We start from the raw sequence: 11,461 nt of genomic DNA, 5'->3' as shown, positions 1-11,461 counted from the left end.
GGTGCTGAACTCTGCATACGGACTTCTCCAGGAGGTCTATTTTTCCTGTTTGGAGTTCCTGGAGGAGAGGGAGAAGAAGAGGGAGAGCGAGAGGAAGAGAAAGAGGGGGAGGAAGAGGAAGATGGAGAAGGAGAGGGATAGAAGAGAAAGAGGGAAAGGAAGAGGGAGAAGGAGAGGAATAGAAAGAGGGAGAGGAAGAGGGAGAATGAGAGGGATAGAAGAGAAAGAGGGAAAGGAAGAGGGAGAAGGAGAGGGAGAGGAAGAGAAAGAGGGAGAGGAAGAGGGAGAAGGAGAGGGAGAGGAGGAGAAAGAGGGGGAGGAAGAGGAAGATGGAGAAGGAGAGGGATAGAAGAGAAAGAGGGAAAGGAAGAGGGAGAAGGAGAGGGAGAGGAGGAGAAAGAGGGGGGGGGGAAGATGGAGAAGGAGAGGGATAGAAGAGAAAGAGGGAAAGGAAGACGGAGAAGGAGAAGGAGAGGGAGAGGAAGAGAAAGAGGGCGAGGAAAAGGAAGATAGAGAAGGAGGGGTATAGAAGAGAAAAAGGGAAAGGATGAGGGAGAAGGAGAGGGAGAAGGAGAGGGAGAGGAAGAGAAAGAGGGAGAGGAAGATGGAGAGGGATAGAAGAGAAAGAGGGAAAGGAAGAGGGAGAATTAGAGGGAGAAGGAGAGGGAGAGGAAGAGAAAGAGGGGGAGGAAGAGGAAGATGGAGAAGGAGAGGGATAGAAGATAAAGAGGGAAAGGAAGAGGGAGAAGGAGAGGGAGAGGAGGAGAAAGAGGGGGGAGAGGAAGATGGAGAAGGAGAGGGATAGAAGAGAAAGAGGGAAAGGAAGAGGGAGAAGGAGAGGGAGAGGAAGAGAAAGAGGGCGAGGAAAAGGAAGATGGAGAAGGAGAGGTATAGACGAGAAAGAGGGAAAGGATGAGGGAGAAGGAGACGGAGAAGGAGAGGGAGAGGAAGAGAAAGAGGGAGAGGAAGATGGAGAGGGATAGAAGAGAAAGAGGGAAAGGAAGAGGGAGAATTAGAGGGAGAAGGAGAGGGAGAGGAAGAGAAAGAGGGGAGGAAGAGGAAGATGGAGAAGGAGAGGGATAGAAGAGAAAGAGGGAAAGGAAGAGGGAGAAGGAGAGGCAGAAGGAGAGGGAGAGGAAGAGAAAGAGGGGGAGGAAGAGGATGGTGGAGAAGTAGAGGGATAGAAGAGAAAGAGGGAAAGGAAGAGGGAGAAGGAGAGGGAGAAGGAGAGGGAGAGGAAGAGAAAGAGGGAGAGGAAGAGGAAGATGGAGAAGGAGAGGGATAGAAAAGGAAGAGGGAGAACGAGAGGGAGAAGGAGAGGGAGAGGAAGAGAAAGAGGAAGAGAAAGAGGAAGAGGTAGACGAAGAGGAAGAGGAAGAGGGAGAAATAGAGGGAGATGGGGAGGAAGAGGGGAAGGAAGAGGGAGGAGGAGAGGAAGAGAAAGAGGGAGAGGGAGAAGTAAAGGGAGAGGAAGAGGTGGAGGAAGAGAAAGAGGGAAATGAAGAGAAAGACAAAGAGGGAGGAATAGAGGGAGAGGGGGAGGAAGATGAAGAGGGAGAGGAAGAGGGAGAGGAAGATGGAGAAATAGAGGGAGATGGAAAGGGAGAGGAAGAGGGAAAGGAAGAGGGAGGAGGAGAGGAAGAGAAAGAGGGAGAAGGAGAGGGAGAGGTAAAGGGAGAGGAAGAGGTGGAGGAAGAGAAAGAGGAAAAGGAAGAGAAAGACGAAGAGGGAGGAATAGAGGGAGAGGGGGAGAAAGATGAAGAGGGAGAGGAAGAGGGAGAGGAAGAGGAAGAGGGAGAGGAAGAGGGAGAGGGTGAAAGAGAGAGAGATACTCTGCTTCATTTGGCAGCTCCTTAGCCCTTACTACGACCATTTTACAGCACCAAAGTTCGGATCCCCATTGACTTCTATGGGGTTTGAATTAAAGTTTGGGTAGAGTTCTGGTACCAGAACCGAACTTTGGGCTAAAGTTCGGTCGAACTTGAACATCCGCGGGTCGCTCATCCCTAGTGACCACCCTTACCTTTTCTTGTGCACCACTTCTCTGCCTCCTGCTTGATGGGGGTGGGGCCTTCAAAAGGATTGACAGGCTGGACAAGAGGCATGGTTGAGTTGTTGACCTGAACTGTGCACTCCGCCCTTCAGCAAGGAGAGCCAGCTGTGCCTCTGCAGAGGAGGAGGAGAGCACGAGCACTAAGGCTGGCCAGATCCAGAGCAGCGCTTACAAGCACGCACTACATGCCCCACCACCTCTAAGCCACCCTTGGTAATGAGTAGTGTTGAGCATTCCGATACTGAAATATCGGGTATCGGCCGATATTCGCGGTATCGGAATTCCGATACTTAATTCCGATACTTTTGCAATATCGTATACCGGAATCGGAAGTTCCCATAATGCATTGAGCCATTTTCATTTTATTCAGCCAATGAGGATCCTAAGAAGTGTGGGCACATCCTGTTAGGCATGTAGGCATCTTAACTAATGGCATGGCTGTGATTGGCTGCTGAAATGATGTCATGATGCGCTATAAAAGCCGCCGCCGCCATTTTGAGCTCACTCTGCTGTGAATTCAGTTAGGGATAGGACGCTGTTGTTCTGAGGGACAGTTTTAGCTACCTATTTGGTCTATTCTGCTTTACCCAAGCTACTTTATAAATCGCTGTGCCTTGCAGTGCTAGTGCACAGTTCCCTGTGCTGTTCACCGCTGTCTGCAAGGTCTGTGTGTGTGAGTGCAGCTCACCCTGTAGTGTGTGCTGCAGCCACGTCTGGTTGTAGTGCGCTCAGTGTGTGTCACTGCCTCATACATTGTCTTTTTTTGCCAATTCATAATTTTTCCTGATATCTCCTATTAGTGTGGTGGTTCCATCCGTATTCAGCTAAATTTGTTCCAAACACACTATATAGGAGTAGATAGAGAAATTTTTTTGGTCTTGCAGCGCTAGTGCACAGTGCTCTGCATCTGTACTGTTCACCGCTGTCTGCAAGGTCTGGTGTGTGAGTGCAGCTCACCCTGTAGTGTGTGCTTCAGCCACGTCTGGTTGTAGTGCACTCAGTGTGTGTCACTGCCTCATACATTGTCCTTTTTTGCCAATTCATAATTTTTCCTGATTTCTCCTATTAGTGTGGTGGTTCCATCCGTATTCAGCTAAATTGGTTCCAAACACACTATATAGGAGTAGTTAGAGAAGCCTTTCTGCAGCATTGGGCCCTGCAGCCCCAGCCAGATTAGTATTAGCCTATTTTTTGCAGCCTCATCTATTGCATTGTAGGTTACCTTCCTACATTGTAATAGCTACAAAAAGTTTGTGATACTATCGTTATTACATCTTTAGGCACATCCAGTGTCTTTTTGTGACAAAAAAAACCTAAATAAAGTTCACCAAACACTCCACTTTACAGTTGTGTAGGCCACATTAGCTCATATTAAAGTCTAGTCCACACTTTATAAAATTAGTGTTTCTTATACCTGTTAGCAGCTGTTCAGGAATAAGCACACTAAGCCCTTAGTGCTTTTCTGCCTATCTTTATCAGTCTACCAAGATGAAATAGGCAGGGAGTAAGGCATGTGGTCGTGGGCGTGGGCGTAGGCGTGGAGTTTCTGCAGGGAGAGGACGTGAGGATTCTGTGCCTGCAGGGAGAGGACGTGGGGATTCTGTGCCTGCTGCGGGCACCAGTGACTCAGCATCCCCCAGTTTTACCAGGGAACAGTCCTTGATGCGCAGCTTTGTAGGAGCTAGCCGTACCCCACTGCTGCGGGAGGACCAAATTGAAGCTGTTGTCGGATGGATGGCAGCTAATGCATCGACTTCAATTAGTTCCAGATCCTCTCAGGTCCTGAGCACTGAAGAGCACCCATCTGTCTCTTCACCACCTGCCAAATTGCCCAGGCAGTCAGAGAGCCCTGGACAGGAGCCATCTCTACTTCTGTTCTCTGAATCTCTTGGCTTGGAAAGAGGGGGCCAGCCAAGCAGAATTCGAGAATTTGAAGAAGAGGTAGTATGCAGTGATGCGCAACCGTTTTGTCTCTCTGAATCTGAAGAGGCGGGTGGGCCAGTGCCTATGGTCAGCAGCACACCTCAGTATGCATCTGATGATGAGACTCAGGTGTCACTTTCTGGTGCGTACTGTGCTGTCGAGACTACCCAGGAGAAGCAGTTGTTTGAAGAGGGTGGTGTAGATGATGAGGTCCTTGACCCATCATGGCGTGAGGGACAGGAAGGTGGTGGGAGCAGCTCTGAGGAAGAGATTCCCCGAACAGCCCAAAAAGGAGGAAGAGGGAGGGGGCAGACTTGGTTGCCTGTAGCCTCCACTTCGGCACCCATTAGGAGCATGGCTCTTCCAAAATCCAAAGCGGGCGCTCCAAAGACTTGCAGTGCCTGGTCCTTTTTTGACACAGTTGCAGATGACATTTGCTTTGTCAAATGCAAGCTGTGTAATCAGAAGGTGAAAAGAGGGAAAAGTGTCAGCAACCTCAATACCACAAATATGTGGAATCATGTGCGGACCAAGCACGTGGTGGAGTTACAAAAACACACTGAAGACCTAGGCCAACCTACAGCGCCACCTACCACCTCTTCAGCTCGTGTTGTAGCCTCTTCGTCCAGCTCACACACAGCTGGTTCGGCTTCCTCACAGGATCGCCATGGAAGAATCTCTGGCACTGTTGTACAGAGACACAGTGTAATTCCACCCACAGCACCACTTTCCCAGTCATCCTCACACTCCCAGGCCAGTCTACAGCCATCGTTAGCACAGGCATGGGAGAAAAGGCGCCCATACTCGGCAAACCACCCCCGAGCACAGGCTCTGAATGCTGGCATTGCTAAACTACTGGCCCTTGAAATGCTATTCAGGCTGGTGGAGACTGACACATTCCGTAACTTTATGGCATTGGCAGTCCCACAATACAACGTGCCCAGCCGATTTTGTTTCAGCAGGCAAGCCGTCCCTGCCCTGCAACATCATGTGGAGGGAAAAATTAAACATGCGCTACAAAACGCCGTCAGTAGCAAGGTCCACCTGACCACCGATGCGTGGACCAGTAAGCATGGACAGGGACGATACCTTTCCCTCACTGCCCATTGGGTAAATGTTGTGGAGCCGGGAACAGATCTTGAGAGTGGCGCTGTACGTGTTCTGCCAACTCCAAGGATTGCAGGAATCCAGTCTGTACACATTGACTCCTCCTCATACTCCAGTTCCTCTGAATCAGCTCTGCAGCGCCGATTACGTCTTCCGGAACATCGCATCATATGTGACCTACCCACCAGGTGGAATTCAACGTTACATATGTTGGAGAGGTTGTGTGAGCAGCAGGCAGCAGTAATGGAGTACCAGCTGCAGCAGGCACAAACAAGTCGCAGTGCGCGCCGTTCACACTTCACCACCACTGAGTGGGCCTCTATGAAGGACATTTGCCACGTTTTGCGTGCCTTCGATTATTCCACGCGGATGGCGAGTGCAGATGATGCACTAGTCAGCATGACTATCCCCCTTATCTGCCTGCTTGAAAAAACACTGCAAGCACTAAGGGACGAGGTTTTGGAAGAGGTGGAGGATGAGGAGTCACAAATGCTATCTGCTTCTGTACAGTCTGCGCAACGTGGTTCCTCACAAAGGCCTAGGCAGGGGACACTTTGTGAGGAGGATAAGGAGGAGTCAATGGATGAGGAAGACATCTGTCCAGAGGAGGGAGGTACACAATGCTCTAGTTGTCAGTATCTAGAGCGAGGGTGGGGTGATGCAAAGCAGGCAGAGATCACGCCTCAAGCAGGGGACAGCGTTTCTTGGCCAGTTGGCAGTCTGCAGCACATGGTTGATTTCATGTTGTAGTGCCTGAGAAACGACCGCCGCATCGCCCACATTCTCAACACGGCTGATTATTGGGTGTCCACCCTCCTAGATCCTCGCTACCGGGACAACTTACAAAGCCTCATAACACCTTTGAACCGGGAGCGTAAAATGCGGGAGTACCAAGACGCACTGGTGCATTCCATCATGTTCTCCATTCCAACCGAGAGCAGTGCTGCTAGTGCTTTACAAAGCAGCTCAGTGCATCGAGGCAGTGGAGGAAGCTCTGCACAAAGAGGGAGCAGAAGCAGCGCCTCAGCACAAGGCAAGACCAGTATGGCCGAAATGTGGCAAAGTTTTGTGTCCCCGCCGCCACAAATGTCTACACCATCACAGACGGCTCCAGTCAGCAGGAGGCAACGTTTCCGTCAGATGGTGACAGACTACATGTCTTGCCCTCATAGTGTACTCCCAGACGGCTCTTCTCCCTTCAAGTTTTGGGTCTGTAAGCTAGATACATGGCCAGAGCTAAGTCAGTATGCATTGGAGGTGCTAGCTTGCCCTGCTGCTAGTGTATTATCGGAACGCGTCTTTAGTGCCGCAGGGGGTGTACTAACTGACCGTCGCATGCGACTATCCTCCGATAACGTTGACCGGATTACTTTTCTCAAAATGAACAAGGCCTGGATCTCTCATGAATTTGCCAGTCCTCTTCCAGAATAAATAATTGTTTGCAAAAGTATCCAGGTCTCCTGTTCTGTTCATGTTTCTACCACCTGAACTGTAATCCCTGAGCTTCAACACCTCCAGTTGGCGCTCGGAAGTGCCGTCTGCACAGTCAACACTTGCTGCCGTGTTATTGGGGTTCAGTAACGTCAGCTGTTCCCCTGCTGTGCGGACGGCAATTTCTCCTGCTCTGTCCACATTCTCACTACTACAGATTTTAAAGTTGCTCCAATTACACCTCTGGCTCCTCTGTTTTCAGTATTATCCCTGAGCTCCAACACCGCCAGTTGGCGCTCGGAAGTGCCGTCTGCACAGTCAACACTTGCTGCCATGTTATTGGGGTTCAGTAACGTCAGCTGTTCCCCTGCTGTGCGGACGGCAATTTCTCCTGCACTGTCCACATCCACTGTACTACTGATTTAAAACCTCCTCCAAATACACCTCTGGCTCCTCTGTTTTCAGTATTATCCCTGAGCTCCAACACCGCCAGTTGGCGCTCGGAATTGCCGTCTGCACAGTCAAAACTTGCTGCCATGTTATTGGGGTTCAGTAACGTCAGCTGTTCCCCTGCTGTGCGGACGGCAATTTCTCCTGCTCTGTCCACATTCTCACTACTACAGATTTTAAAGTTGCTCCAATTACACCTCTGGCTCCACTGTATTCAGTATTATCCCTGAGCTCCAACACCGCCAGTTGGCGCTCGGAAGTGCCGTCTGCACAGTCAACACTTGCTGCCGTGTTATTGGGGTTCAGTAACGTCAGCTGTTCCCCTGCTGTGCGGACGGCAATTTCTCCTGCTCTGTCCACATTCTCACTACTACAGATTTTAAAGTTGCTCCAATTATACCTCTGGCTCCTCTGTTTTCAGTATTATCCCTGAGCTCTAACACCGCCAGTTGGCGCTCGGAAGTGCCGTCTGCACAGTCAACGCTTGCTCCAGTGTTATTGGGGTTCAGTAACGTCAGCTGTTCCCCTGCTGTGTGTCCGGCAAATTCTCCTGCTTTGTCCACATCCACTGTACTACTGATTTAAAACTTGCTCCAATTACACCTCTGGCTTCACTCTGTTTTTAGTATTTACCCTGGGTTCCAGCACCGCCAGCTGGTTCTCGGTAGTTCCATTTGCTCTTGTACCTTCTACTACCCATCCGGGTTCCAGTACCGTCAGCTGGTTCTCGGCAGTGCCTTTGGATTAGGTGCCTCCTTCTCGGTATCCAAGTTCCACCAACGTCTGCTGGTCCTTGGTAGTGCTTTCTGGCACAGGTACCTCCTGCTTAGTAACCGAGTTCCAGTACCGTCAGCTGGTCTTCGGCAGTTCCATTGGCTCTTGTACCTTCTACTACCCATCCGGGTTCCAGTACCGTCAGCTGTTCCCCTGCTGTGCGGACGGCAATTTCTCCTGCTTTGTCCACATCCACTGTACTACTGATTTAAAACCTCCTCCAAATATACCTCTGGCTCCTCTGTTTTCAGTATTATCCCTGAGCTCCAACACCGCCAGTTGGCGCTCGGAAGTGCCATCTGCACAGTCAACACTTGCTGCCATGTTATTGGGGTTCAGTAACGTCAGCTGTTCCCCTGCTGTGCGGACGGCAATTTCTCCTGCTCTGTCCACATTCTCACTACTACAGATTTTAAAGTTGCTCCAATTACACCTCTGGCTCCTCTGTTTTCAGTATTATCCCTGAGCTCCAACACCGCCAGTTGGCGCTCGGAAGTGCCGTCTGCACAGTCAACACTTGCTGCCGTGTTATGGGGGTTCAGTAACGTCAGCTGTTCCCCTGCTGTGTGTCCGGCAAATTCTCCTGCTTTGTCCACATCCACTGTACTACTGATTTAAAACTTGCTCCAATTACACCTCTGGCTCCACTCTGTTTTTAGTATTTACCCTGGGTTCCAGCACCGCCAGCTGGTTCTCGGTAGTTCCATTTGCTCTTGTACCTTCTACTACCTCTCCGGGTTCCAGTACCGTCAGCTGGTTCTCGGCAGTGCCTTTGGATTAGGTGCCTCCTTCTCGGTATCCAAGTTCCACCAACGTCTGCTGGTCCTTGGTAGTGCTTTCTGGCACAGGTACCTCCTGCTTAGTAACTGAGTTCCTGTACCGTCAGCTGGTCTTCGGCAGTTCCATTGGCTCTTGTACCTTCTACTACCCATCCGGGTTCCAGTACCGTCAGCTGGTTCTCGGCAGTGTCTTTGGCACGGGTACTCCTTCCTGCCCAGCCTGGTTCCAGCACGCCAGCTGTTTCCGGGTAGTGTCAACGTCACTTTGCCTCCAATGCGTTGTCCTGTCGTGTTGCGGTCGGGTTAGCCGACTCTATGGTGCCTGCAGCTTAGGTGACTCCTATGTGGGCTGCGGGATCAGGCAATGAAGGCTGGTTCCATAGTGCCAATAGGACAAGCACCCCCTGTAGGACTGTGGGTTTTGGTATCTGCGGCCGGCTTGCGGCCTTGAACTTTTTTTTACATGGGTACCTTCTGCTACCCATCCGGGTTCCAGTACCGTCAGCTGGTTCTCGGCAGTGCCTTTGGATTAGGTGCCTCCTTCTCGGTATCCAAGTTCCACCAACGTCTGCTGGTCCTTGGTAGTGCTTTCTGGCACAGGTACCTCCTGCTTAGTAACCGAGTTCCAGTACCGTCAGCTGGTCTTCGGCAGTTCCATTGGCTTTTGTACCTTCTGCTACCCATCCGGGTTCCAGTACCGTCAGCTGGTCCTCGGTAGTTCCATTTGCTCTTGTACCTTCTACTACCCATCCGGGTTCCAGTACCGTCAGCTGGTTCTTGGCAGTGTTTTTGGCACGGGTACTCCCTCCTGCCCAGCCTGGTTCCAGCACGCCAGCTGTTTCCGGGTAGTGTCAACGTCACTTTGCCTCCAATGCGTTGTCCTGTCGTGTTGCGGTCGGGTTAGCCGACTCTATGGTGCCTGCAGTTTAGGTGACTCCTATGTGGGCTGCGGGATCAGGCAATGAAGGCTGGTTCCATAGTGCCAATAGGACAAGCACCCCCTGTAGGACAGTGGGTTTTGGTAACTGCGGCCGGCTCGCGGCCTTGAACTTTTTTTTACACGGGTACCTTCTGCTACCCATCCGGGTTCCAGTACCGTCAGCTGGTTCTCGGCAGTGCCTTTGGATTAGGTGCCTCCTTCTCGGTATCCAAGTTCCACCAACGTCTGCTGGTCTTTGGTAGTGCTTTCTGGCACAGGTACCTCCTACTTAGTAACCGAGTTCCAGTACCGTCAGCTGGTCTTCGGCAGTTCCATTGGCTCTTGTACCTTCTGCTACCCATCCGGGTTCCAGTACTGTCAGCTGGTTCTCGGTAGTTCCTCAGCTTTCTTGTACCTTCTGCTACATTTCCAAGTTCAAGCTTTTTGAAATGGTTCTTGGTAATCACTCTGGATCTCCCTGACGAGGACCCTGAAGACGAGGACCCTGAAGACCAACCCTAAGAAGACGAGGATCCCGAAGACAACGACCCTGAAGACGAGGACCCTGAAGACCACCCCGAAGAAGACGAGGACCCTGAAGACCACCCCGAAGAAGACGAGGACCCTGAAGACAACCCCGAAGAAGACGAGGACCCTGAAGACCACCCCGAAGAAGACGAGGACCCCGAAGACGAGGACCCAGAAGACCAACCCGAAGAAGACGAGGACCCCGAAGACGAGGACCCCCGAAAATGACGACCCTGAAGACCACCCCGAAGAAGACCAAGAAGATGACCCTGAAGAGGTTGACCAAGAGGACAAAGAAGAGAAGACAAGCACCAAGATACAGAAGAACAAGAGACAGAAAACCAAGAAGCAGAAATACAAGAAGCTGCAGAACAAAAAGCGGAAGAACATTAAGCATAAGACTAAAAATCAGAGCAAAAGATAATATCTAAATTATAAGCAGAATATGACTAAGCAGTGTATGGGGGTGAGTCCGTTCCTCCTCGTGATGCCCCTGGAAAAGACCTGCTGCTGCAGGCCAAACTGAACGCGGACAAATCCTGTTGTAAATCTTTTGTGACGGGCAGAACGAAAGGTGTAATGTCCAACCTTTTATAGATAACAACTACAGGAATGCCTGCCACAAATAAGAATATGATGAAGAAGAAGACGATGAAGAAGATGAAGAAGTAGAATATGAAGAATGTAAAAAAAAAGAATAATACGAAGAAGGTGAAGAAGAAGAAGATGAAAAAGGTGAAGAAGAAGAGGATGAAAAAGATGCTGAGGATGATGAAGGAGAAAGTGTGGGAGAAGTAAAAAAGAAGGTGAAGAGCATGGAAGTAGTGAAACATAAAGATCTGACGAAATATAAAAATACTTAATGTAGCACCCTGAGGATTCGGCTGCTACAGGGGTATTGCACCTCAGCCAGAGGTGTGATATTCCACTCCCGGGTAAGGATGGAGTGTGGAACTGAGCTCAGATAGACTGCATGCACTACATACATCCCATTTCCGGGGAGCAGGCCGACGGCACTCCCACTTAGAAATGTGCAGGTGCGACCGAGCCTGTTCCTGGCTGGAGTGGGAGGGGGGAGGAACATCCCATGTAGTGTAGGGGCAGATAGGGGGAGCAGTCTGGGTAGTGATAGGAGCTCATTGGGTGCTGGTCACCTGAGCTCACACATAGAGGGATATATAAGGAGGGCACCAACTAGGATCAGGGTCAGACGCAGAGGAGCCTGTCAGACGCAGAGAGTCAGTCAGTGCAGAGGACAAGTCAGCAGGAGAGGAGGAGCGGAAGCTGGCAGAGGAGCAGCTGAAAGAAAGAGAGGCCCTGAAGAGAGAGAGTGGAGTGAAGAAAGACCCAGAGGGAGACAAAGAAGGGACCCAAGAACCCAAATTAGAGCACCGGGTGAGGAGTCAGCAAGAGGGTACCGGAACCCAAGCTGGTGGGGGTAAAGACATTCCCCAGCCAGAGACCGGAGACCGTGGGCAGTGTCTGTCACGGTCACCC

This window comes from Phyllobates terribilis, unplaced genomic scaffold (genome assembly GCF_046119375.1).
Source record: "Phyllobates terribilis strain yellow unplaced genomic scaffold, ASM4611937v1 Scaffold_1__5_contigs__length_1240528914, whole genome shotgun sequence".
Classification (NCBI taxonomy): domain Eukaryota; kingdom Metazoa; phylum Chordata; class Amphibia; order Anura; family Dendrobatidae; genus Phyllobates; species Phyllobates terribilis.
Note: the sequence above shows the minus strand (reverse complement) of the source record.